The 12,100-nt window shown below is 34.5% G+C and overlaps 1 pseudogene; it reads left to right on the forward strand.

The window, feature by feature from the left end:
* The first annotated feature begins 209 nt into the window (after nucleotides 1-209).
* Nucleotides 210-2,069, forward strand: LOC132499880 (nucleolin-like; annotated as a pseudogene).
* The last annotated feature ends 10,031 nt before the right edge of the window (nucleotides 2,070-12,100 follow it).

Here is a 12,100-nt window from a genome sequence, read left to right on the forward strand (position 1 = left end):
AACACTTAAAAATAAGACCAGAAACCATAAGAGTTTCAGGAGAAAACATATGGGGAAAGTCTAATAATCTTGGTAATATTTTTGGGAGTATGACACTAAAAGCACAAGCAACAAAAAACAAAAAGCAACAAGTGGGATTACATCAAACTAAAAAGTTTCTGCACAGCAATAAAACCCCCAAAACAATCAGCAGTGTGAAAAGGCAACCTATGGAATGGAAGAACATATTTGCACACCATATATTAGATAAAGAGTTAATTTCCAAAATATATAAAGACTCAACAGATGATGAGGATGAAGATGACGATGAGGACAATGAGGATGATGAGAATGACGAAGATGAATCTGAAGAAGAAGCTATGGAGACTGCACCAGCCAAAGGAAAGAAAGCTCCAGCAAAAGCTGCTCCTGTGAAGGCAAACAGCACTGCTGAAGATGAAGAGGATGATGAGGATGATGACGAGGAGGAGGAAGAGGAGGAAGAACATGTCAAAGAACACCTGGAAAACGAAAGAAGGAAATGGCCAAACAAAAACAGCTCTTGAAGCCAAGAAACAGAAAGTGGAAGCCACAGAACCAACTACATCTTTCAATCTCTTTGTTGGAAACCTGAACTTCAGTAAATTTTCTCCTGAATTGAAAACGGGTATCAGTGACTTTTTTGCTAAAAATGATCTTGCAGTTGTTGATGTCAGAATTGGTGTGTCTAGGAAGTTTGGCTATGTGGATTTTGAATCTGCTGAAGACCTGGAAAAAGCCTTGGAACTCACTGTTTTGAAAGTCTTTGTCAATAAAATTAAACTTGAAAAACCAAAGGGAAAAGGCAATAAGAAAGATCGATATGCGAGAACACTTTTGGTTAAAATCTGCCTTATAAAATTACTCAGGAAGAATTAAAAGAAGTGTTTGAAGATGCTGTGGAGATCAGATTAGTCAGCAAGCATGGGAAGAATAAAGGGATTGCTTATATTGAATTTAAGACTGAAGCTGATTCAGAGAAAAACTTGGAAGAAAAGCAAGGAACAGAGATAGATGGGCGATCCATTTCCTTGTACTATACCAGAGAGAAAGGTCAAAGTCAAGACTATAGAGGTGGAGAGAATAGCACTTGGAGTGGTGAATCAAAAACCCTGGTTTTGTGGGCTTCCCTGGTGGCACAGTGGTTGAGAGTCCGCCTGCCGATGCAGGGGACACGGGTTCGTGCCCCGGTCCGGGAGGATCCCACATGCCGTGGAGCGGCTGGGCCCGTGAGCCACGGCCGCTGAGCCTGCGCATCCAGATCCTGTGCTCCACAACGGGAGAGGCCACAACAGTGAGAGGCCCATGTACCGCAAAAAATATATATATAAAAAAAATTTTTTTTAAACCCTGGTTTTGAGCAACCTCTCCTATAGTGCAACGGAAGAAACTCTTCAGGAAGCATTTAAGAAGGCAATGTTTATCAAAGTGCCCCAGAACCAAAATGGCAAATCTAAAGGCTATGCATTTATAGAATTTGCTTCATTTGAAGATGCTAAAGAAGCTTTAAATTCATGTAATAAAATGGAAAATGAGGGCAGAGAAATCAGGCTGGAGTTGCAAGAACCCAGGGAATCACCTAACGCAAGAATCCAGCCATCCAAAACTCTGTTTGTCAAAGGTCTGTCTGAGGATACTACAGAAGAGACATTAAAGGAGTCATTTGATGGCTCTATTTGTGCAAGGAGAGTCACTGACCGGGAGACTGGATCCTCCAAGGGGTTTGGTTTTGTAGACTTCAACAATGAGGAAGATGCCAAAGCTGCCAAGGAAGCCATGGAAGATGGTGAAATTGATGGAAACAAAACAACAATGAGGAAGATGCCAAAGCTGCCAAGGAGGCCATGGGAGATGGTGAAATTGATGGAAACAAAGTTAATCTGGATTGGGCCAAGGCTAAGGGTGAAGGTGGCTTTGGAGGCCAAGGTGGTGGCACAGGTGGCCCAGGTGGATTTGGTGGCAGAGGCCGGGGAGGCTTTGCAGGGTGAGGAGGCTTCAGAGGAGGTGGAGGAGACCACAAGCCACAAGGAAAGAAGACGAAGTTTGAATAGTGTCTTCTATCCCTGTCTTTCCCTCTTCCAGTTGAAAGAAAGGACTCTGAGGTGTTTACTCTGTTGCCTGCTCAGTGACGGAGCCTTCTGAGTACATTCCAAGACAGTATACAGCCCTGTGGTCTACTTGGAAATCTGTATAGGTAACATTTCAAGGGAGATAACCCTGTTGGTGTTGACTGGATATTCATATAAACTTTTGAAAGAGAAGAGTGATAGAACTAACCCTTATCTGTAAGTTTTGAATTTATATTGTTTCCTCCCATGTACAAAACTATTTTTTTCTCCTACGGAATTTTTTGGTTTTGGTTTTATTGTTTGTTTGTTTGTTTGTTTTGCATTGGGGGTTATAAAGGAAAGCAGAAGGTTTTATCATGATTTTTGCTTTAGCAACTTTGGGACAAATTAAAAGTTCCAAAACTCATACAACTCATACAGTAACAGAAAACCAATCTAACTAAAAAGTGGGCAGAGGAACTGAATAGGAAGTTCTTCGGATAAAACATGAAAATGGTCAACATGTACTTGAAAAGATGCTTGACATTATTAATTATCAGGGAAATGCAAATCAAAACCATAATGAGATATCACCTCACACCTGTTAGAATGGCTATTATGAAGACGAGAAGAGATTAAAAAGTGTTGACAAGGATGTAAAAACAAAACAAAACAAAACAAAAACCATAAAACAAACCCTTTTGTACTGTTGGTGGGAATGTAAATTGTTTTGACCACTATGGAAAACAGTATGAAATTTACTCAAAAATTTAAAATAGAACTACCATATGATCCAGCAATTCCACTTCTGGGCATATATCAAAAAAAATGAAAACAGGAAATCAAAAAAGATATCTGCACCCCCATGTTTATTGCAGCATTATTCACTATAGTCAAAATATGAAAGCAACATAAGTCAACAGATGAATGAATAAAGAAAACATGGTATACACACATATATGTGTGTGTGTGTATATATATATATATACATACACACACATATATGTGTGTGTATATATATATATATACACACACACACATATATGTACAATGGAATATTTTTCAGCCAGGAGAAAGAAGAAAAGCCTTTTATTTTTGACAACATGGATGGACCTTGAGGGCATTACATTAAGTAAGATAAGTCAGACAGAGAAAGAGTTGTATGAGGTCACTTATATGTAGAATATAAAAAAAGCTGAATTTACAGAAACAGAGAGTAGAATGGAGGATACCAGGAGCTGGGGGTAGGAGGGCAGGAATTGGGAAGATGTTGGTCAGAGGGTACCAACTATATATTTTCATAGTTTGTTGTAATTAATTAATTATTGAAAATATTAATCTGTACTATACATTTTCTTCTGTTGTTAATAAATAAAAATCCAAGATCCAGCCATTATTTTATTTTCAGATGTTATATAATGCAAGAAAAAAATAAGGAAAAATAATCATCCCATTAGAGGTTTTCCTCAAGATTATTTTTTATTAATGCACCTAATAGACATCATTAACTATGATTTCTGGCATTTTAACGTTAACTAAAGATATGTGAGACTCTGGATATGATGATAACGAAAAAATTTTTTAAATTTAACTTTTTAGATAAACTACAACCAAACAAAATATCCCATCATTTTAATTAAAGTTTTGCCTGGCACCATCATCTGTTAATAATGCCACTATAAACAAAGATAGTTGCCTGGGTACCAAAAATAGGAGACCTGGTTTGGTTAGGATGACAGTCACTCATGGAAAGCATATGGTCACTGTGAAGAAATATTCGTCCCCCAAATAAACAAACTGGGGCAAGAAAATGAAAGAATGCTTTTAGGAAAATGAAAGTAATCTGGTAGTAAAGAGGATAAAGCTTCATTAAGTACAAGACATAACTGAAGTGTTAATCTAAAACATTAATATTGAGCAGACAGATGTGTATCTTGTGAAAAAGTTAGCTACCAATTATAAATGTTTACCTGTGCAAGTACTATTTTAAATACTTTACCTTTAAGCCTCATCACAATTCTATGGGCTAGCTACTATTATCTCCCCACTTTACAGACAAGGAAACTGAGGCACAAACGGTAAGTATCTTCCTCAGGCTTCCATGGCTAATAGATGGTAGAGCTGGGAGTTGAACCCATGTAAAGAGGTTCTGGAATCCATGCACTTAAACATTGTGAGATACTGAGGTTTGAGGGGAAATTAAGATTCAATGATAGCATACCATTTCAATGATATTTCACACTAAATTGTGTTTGGGTTATGCCACATTTGCTGTGAAGTTAGGCCTCATTTCAATTTATTTAGCACAAGTTGTGGCCATCCATAGGACCACTGATGCTACACAATAAATACTCATTACTATTATCATTAAGAAAAAAATGTATTGGAAAACTTTTGGTCTCCACATCTTCAATTAAAAGAAGGACACAAGTAAGTTCCAATCATACATCTCATCCAGAAAGGACTGGCAAGCTTTTACCACCAAAATTAGAGTCCACCCAGAATTTATAAGACTGGCATTTTGAAGAAAATGCAAATGTTCCACTGTTTTATCCCATTCCCTTTGGCAAAATGCAACTTTTATTCTTGAAAATAATTATCTTTGACAACACTTCTTGCAAAAGGCATGTAGAAGTTAATAGAAATGACAGACAACATAGTTCACATAACTGAAGTGATTGCGGGATAATAGCAAATTATTATTAACAAGTATATTTTTAAAAAATTAGACAACATTCAAAGCAGCTAGATTTTTTTGGTTTATCCTTTCATGCCTTTAAATTTAAACCTCATTTCACAAAAATCTACAAAGCAGTAAAACTGAATTAGAAGTAGTTTATTAAAGGGAATTTAGTATCATCAAACTATATATATACTCTTTATATGTACTATGAATATAGTAAAGAAAGATTATTTTTAAAAGCAAATTTAAAAGCTCACTGGGTAAGAATTTATTTTTATAATATTTTTATTGTCGAAAAGTATACCTTGTATAATATTGACCATTTTAACCATTTATAAGTGTATAATTCAGTGGCATTAAATACATTCTCAAACTTGTATAACCATCACCACTACCTACGCCTAAAACTTTTTCATCACCCCCACCAAAACCTCTGTACCCATTAAACAATAACTTTCCCATCCTATTCCCCCCAGTCCCTGGGACCTCTATTGTACTTTGTGTCTCTATGAATTTTACTGTTCTAGGTACTTCATATAAATGGAATAATATAATACTTGTCCTTTGTGTCTGGCTTATTTCACTAGCATATTTTTTTTTTAATTTTATAGTTTACTTTCAATGTTATATTAGTTTCAGGTGTACAAAATAGTGATTCAATAATTTTTAGATTATACTCCCTTTAAAGTTATTATAAAATATTGGTAATTTTCCTGTGCTATACTTTACACCCTTGGTTCTTATTTATTTTATACCTAGTAGTTTGTACCTCTAATCCCTTCCTCTATCTTTCCCTCCCCCCATGACTTTCCTGTCTGGTAACCACTAGTTTGTTCTCTGTATCTATAAGTCTGCTTTGGCTTTATTACATTCATTCATTTGCTGTATTTTTTAGATTCCACATATAAGTGAAAACACACAATATTTGTCTTTCTGTCTGATTTACTTACTTAGCATAACACACTCCAGGTCCATTCATGCTGTCACAAATAGCAAAAGTTCATTCTTTTTTATGGATGAGTAATATTCCACTATGTGTATATATACTTCCATATCTTAGCTATTGTAAATAATGAGGCTATGAACATTGGAATGTTAAGGTGCATATATCTTTTTGAACTAGTGTTTTTATATTCTTCACTCATATACCCAGGAGTGGAATTGCTGGATATGATAGTTCTATTTTTAATTTTTTGAGGAATCTTTATACTGTTTTCCAAAGTGACTGTACCAATTTACATTTCCACCAACAGTGAACTATGGTTCCCTTTTACCCTCATCCTTTCCAAATTTATTATTTGCTGTATTTTTTATGATAACCATTCTGTCAGGTGTTAGGCGATATCTCACTTCAATTTTGATTCACATTTCCTTAATGATTAGTGATGTTGAGGATCATTTCATGTGCCTGTGTTTTCTTTGGAAAAATGTCTATTCAGGTTTTCTGCCCATTTTTTAATTGGATTGCTTGTATTTTTCATACTGAGTTGTTCATATGAGCTCTTTATATATTTTGGATATTAACTCTTTATCAGACATATCATTTACAAATATCTTCTCCTATTTAGTAGGTTGTCTTTTCATTTTATTGATGGTTTTCTTTGCTGTTCAAAAGCTTTTATACACAACATTGTAAATCAACTATACTATGTAAACTCAGACTATCCTGAGTAAATTGGAATGTAAATTCTCATTAAATGTAATATCATTGAAAAATTTAAATACACAAAACAATACTATAAAAACACATATTTCACAAATATGTTGAAAAACAGTAAAAAAAATATTCTAGGAGTGAAGAGGGAGAGAGAGATGAGGGAATTGACGTTTACCATATCTGATAGACAGAATAATGCTCTAACCCCCAACCACGATGTCCACATCCTAATCCCTGGATCCTGTGAATACATCAGGTTATGCGGCAAATGGGGATTAAGTTTGCAAGTGGAATTAAGGTTGCTAATCGGCTGACTTTATGATAGGGAGATCATCTTGGATTTCTGAGTAGACCCAGTATAATCATAAGCATCCTTAAAGGAGGAAGAAAGAGGCAGAAGAGGAGGGCACGATGCTGTGATGTGAGAAGGACTAGACCCTCTGATATGTCTTTGAAGATGGAGGAAGGAGACTGTGAACCAAGGATGCAGGCAGCCTCTAGAAACTGGAAAAGGGAAAGGGGGAATTCTCTCCTAAAAACCTATGAAAGTAATTCATCCCTGCCAGCACCTTGATTTTAGCCCAGGAAGACCCATGTCAGATTTCTAATCTGTAGAATAATAAACAATATGTGTTGTTTCAGTCACTGTTTGTGGTAACTTATGATGATAGTGGTAGAAACTAATTCATGTTTTATTTCATTACATAAGGTGGAAATATAAAGCCTGTGTGGTTGGCACGTAAGTATCTATACTTTTATATATATTCAAATAATCCATACTTTAAAATTCAATAAAATATATAATATACAATATACATTTTGCATACATATAATCTAAATGTAATAGATATAATACAATCTTAGCTTAGTCTTCATGCAGTGCTGATTCAAAGAAACAGCATTTAGAGAGAAAAAATGTATGTCTATATTTTTAAATATATCCATATGTAATTGATATATTCATTTTTTACGAACATTTAAAGTTGGAAGGATGTTTGTATGCATAGGTTGGAGGTTTGGGGGAGCACTTTTGGGGTACACAAACAGCTTAAAGTTCCTCTTCCTCAGTCACTGTCTGATTCACTGTCCTTTACAGTGGCCACTTGCTAACACCTTTCTCACACATACTCTTAACTCTCAACCAGGAAGTTTTCCTTTCATTCATCCTATATAGGTTCTTGTCCTTAATCCTTATCCCTTTTCTTTCTATCTTAGTTATTCTTTTTCTTGGTGATTTCTGCTCCTAATTACCCAGTGTTGCCAGCTGTACACCTTAAAACTACATACGTAGCTGGAATTCTCCTTAAATTCATCATACTTGTGGGTGTTTTAGTTTGCTAGGGATGTGGGAACAAAGACCCCAAACTGAGTGGCTTCAACAACAGAAATATATTGTCTCTCAGTCTGGAGGCTAGAAGCCTGAGATCAAGGTGTCAGCAGGAATGTTTTCTTCCGAGGGCTGTGAGGCAGAATCGTTCCGTGAGTTTTGCCTAGCTTTCTGTGGTTTGCTGCCCATCTTTGGCATTCCTTGGTTTATAGAAACATCACTTTAATTTCTTCCTTTATTTCTAAGTTATGTTCTTCCTGTGTGTGTGTGTCTGTGCCCAGAGTTTCCTTTTTATATAGGTTCCAGACATACTGTATTAGGAGCCCAACTTTCTCCATTATGATCTCATCTTAATTAATTAATAAAGTATCTGCAAATACTCTGTTTCAAATTAGGTTACCTTCTGAGGTACTGGAGGTTAAAGACCTTAATATACAAATTTGTTTTTGAAAGGGACAGAATTCAACCTGTAACAGTAGCGGAGAAATGAGGAAGCCTGTGGAACTCACTCTTTGCCATTACTTTTTGAATTTAAATTTTTAAACAGATTATTTAGCAGATATTTTTCCAGGGAAAAATGCTTATCAAAAATATATTTTAAAATACTTTTATTGCACTCATTATATATTTGCAAAGAAAATAAAATTGAGTTGAACAATGATAGCTCTTTTTCTGGAACTCTTTGTCTGGAACTCAATATGGTGACAGTGATAGATGAAAGACCATTTTTAGTCATCTCCCATCGTTGGATAAAGTCTTTTGACAAAAATCTCTGTGATAAAGAGATTTACAGCCCATCAGAGGATCTTTCAATGCATTGTATGATAAGTGATTTGACTTCTCATCAAGTAGACCTACTAACTGAAATTTTTATCGAGTCCTTAAGAAACAAGCACTATCCTGTTCCTTTTGGCGCACATTTCTCTGGCAGTTTTTTTTTTTGTGTGTGGGAGGCGCATATTTGTTGTTCCAGTTGAGGAACAGTCAGATTGGAGTGTGTTTTCTCTTTTATTTCATATTATTTGTAGAACTTTAAGCAATTTTCTTAAAAACTACAAACATCAGTTTCCTCATCTAAAATATTATGGCACCAATAATTTCTATTCTGAACTGCTAATAGGCTTACTGGGAAATTCTAATAAAACAATGCTTGTCAAAGCATATTGAAATTATATATATTATAAAAATATAAAGTTTTGTTATGAAAATAATTAATATATACCTACTTAATAGCAAGTAAATATAAGTTGACATAGAGGATAAGGCTTAGGGAAAAAGGGTCTGGGGTTACCCAGAGTAGAGGAGGAGGAGAGTGAATAACAACAAAAAGATTCATATAAATTATATAATGATAAATATTTTCTATGTAAGAACTTTTGTTTCTGCTACTTGGATGTACTTCATGGTTTAAAAGTTAAAGATATTTGTTTTTGATAGTCTAAGTGATGTGGTTCCTTTCCCCACAATAGATGGAATGTCCCTGTTATTATCTGTCAACAATCACTGAAGATGTTGAAGCCACTGTGTAGAGATGGTAATGCAGAGAATTTGTTTCTTTAAGGTCTTACTGTGCTCACCCCAAATTTATAAATATTAGAACTTATCAAAGTGATCCCCAAAGTGTTAGAAAGCATTAAAGACAAGAAGAATCAAGAAGCAATCAGTCACAAACAGCATATAATTCTAACCAGATGGATAAATTGGCTGGATATGTCATGGATTTATGGCTCTAGAAGAGTGAACTGCAGTTCCTCCCTCTCAACCAGCAAATTAAGCTTTTAGAAGAAATTTCTGATTACAGTTCATTCTTTTGCTAATTAAAAGATGCTAGAACCTCACCTTAACCCCACTTTGCAGGAATATTCTTGGGTAAATCTTGTATTCGTCCATTGAGTCCTGACTTGTATTTATTAACTTCTGGACACAGGTATTGCTCTTGACTCATGAAAGAAAAGTCTAACTTCTTTCTAGGAACTTTGTTCTCCTTGACTCCAACCACTCTAAATAAATGCTATTTCCTCATGTGTGGTTCGCAAATATTCAATCAGCCAACAATATTTTACTTTTAATTTTTTTCTAATTGCTGCTGACAAGTATTCTCTTCCCACAACAAAACTTATGCAAACAGTGGAGATGTTTACAACATTGCAATCGTCTCAGTAATATTTTTAAATGTTAGCACCAAATACTAGCAGCTTAAAATCATTTGTGTTGTTTGGCTAGGTTTTATTTTTCTCTAGTGTGTTTATTTTTTCCCCATAAGCAGTGTTTCTCTTCTTCATCATGTTCAGTATAAAGAATGCTTTTTAGGTGTATATTACCTTTTAAGATGATTATTTTAATAGATAATATATGCACATAATCCATATTCAAAACTAATAAAATGGAATTCAGTGAGAGGTAAGTCTCTTGCCCACTCTGTACACTAGTTGATATTTAATCCTATCTCACAGGCAAACCGTACTACCAATTTCTTATGTACGCTCCCAGAGATATTGTATTTATTTATCAGTGTATATATGCACTTATAACTGCAGGCAATTGTATATCTTACATACTTTTATAAAACCTAGTTTTTTTCTTTTGATAATGTATCTCAGTGGGTATTCTATATAGGTCATATTGGAGCTGCCTTTTGCTTTTTAACTCTGAATAGCTTTCCATTGTACTGACCTACCTTCATTTATTAAATAACCTTATGTTGGTGGACATTTGGGTTGTTTTCAATCTTCTGCTCTTACAGAGCAATGTTGCAGTTAATATCTTTGTACATAAATCTCTGCAAAATTTTTGAAATACAGTTGCAGGATAAATTCCTAAAAATGAATTTCTCAGTAGAAGAATAGGTATATTTGTAAGAGATAGATGATAAATAGATCAATATTGCCAAATTGTACTCTGTAGTGATTGATGACATCAATTTTTAAAGAAAAATATTTTCTTTTAGGAGCCAAAGAGCTAAAGATTAATAATATATTCTGCTCAAGTATATCAGTTGCCTCAATGACAAAAATGGGACTACCATATACTTTTAAAGTGACTATGTAATTGTAACCAAAAGAGTTTAATTCCAGAATCTTACTTTGGGGAGGAGAAGGCAGGGAGTTCCTTGTGGTATTTGGCTTAGGGATTTTTGGTTGGGTCATTTAAAAATGAAATCAAAATAAAGTTTGTAACCCAGGCATGAGGGTTTGGTTTGGCTTAAAAAAAACTAATTTATATAGAAGAGGGAGGAAAAAGGAGCTTGTGGCTAGATTTTTTTCCATAGTAGTTTGCTTATGTTTCATTATAACTTGAAAGATATAGAGAACATCATCACAGTCTGACTCATACAGCAATTTGAACTTTAAGTCTATAAGAAGGCTATGTTTATTTTATTCACTTTCTAATAGTGAAAAAGAGGGAGTGGAAGACACATTCTTTCTTTTGTTTGGAAATTTGGTATTTTCAAGCTTTATGCCTCATGCATTTTCCTGGTATAGCTTTCTGGAAAAACAAATGCTCATATATTTCCTCAAGCTTTCCTTAATACCCCAAATGCCTTAGAGCATATTTAAATATTCACTGGAGTGGAAACACCATGAAGAATATATTTATGCATTAAATAAAAATCTTAAACTCTGATTGCCTACAGCATAATATGGGTATTAAGCACACTTTTAAAAGGAAGAATTCCTTAAGAATTCTAATAAGGAGATTTCTATAAAAATCCACAGTAATTTTCCATCTCATAAATGCCTTTTTAAGTACTTTAGAAACCTTTTTTTTTTCTTTTAGCTGCTCCCAGGGCCCTAGTCCATCCAATATATTTTCATCATTTTCCAATTTTCAATCAACCACAAAATACTGCAAAATTCTTGTACATCTTCAGAAAATAACCAACTCTCAAGTATGTATGAGGAAGTTAATAAGTCTAAATTCCAGAAAGGAACTATCAGACCCATTAGACCAAGTCATAAGAACTAATCAATTCTTGTTTGTTACTCATGCCGAGAAATAGCCAAAATTACTAATTGCAAAGGAATACACACACATACACACAGTTTTTGATTAACTCACTTTTTTGTTTTGTCAAACACCTGGTGAATTAAACATTGCACATAGTTAAATCTCCCTTTTGATCAGTTTTGTTTACTGTAACAAGTCTCACATCTACCTTACACTAAATTTTTTAAAGTTCTAATGCATGTAAACATATATAAATGTAGCATATTTAATGTTTATGTCCATAATAGATACAAACGTTAATTGTATTTGTAGAACATTATACATTTTTTAGTGAAAATAGGAGAGTAGAAAGTCTGTCCCTCATTTGACTGATGGTGATCTATGAGGTGACCTGCCCAAAGTCAAACACTGAATTCTTT

Source organism: Mesoplodon densirostris, chromosome 12 (genome assembly GCF_025265405.1).
Source record: "Mesoplodon densirostris isolate mMesDen1 chromosome 12, mMesDen1 primary haplotype, whole genome shotgun sequence".
Lineage (NCBI taxonomy): Eukaryota > Metazoa > Chordata > Mammalia > Artiodactyla > Ziphiidae > Mesoplodon > Mesoplodon densirostris.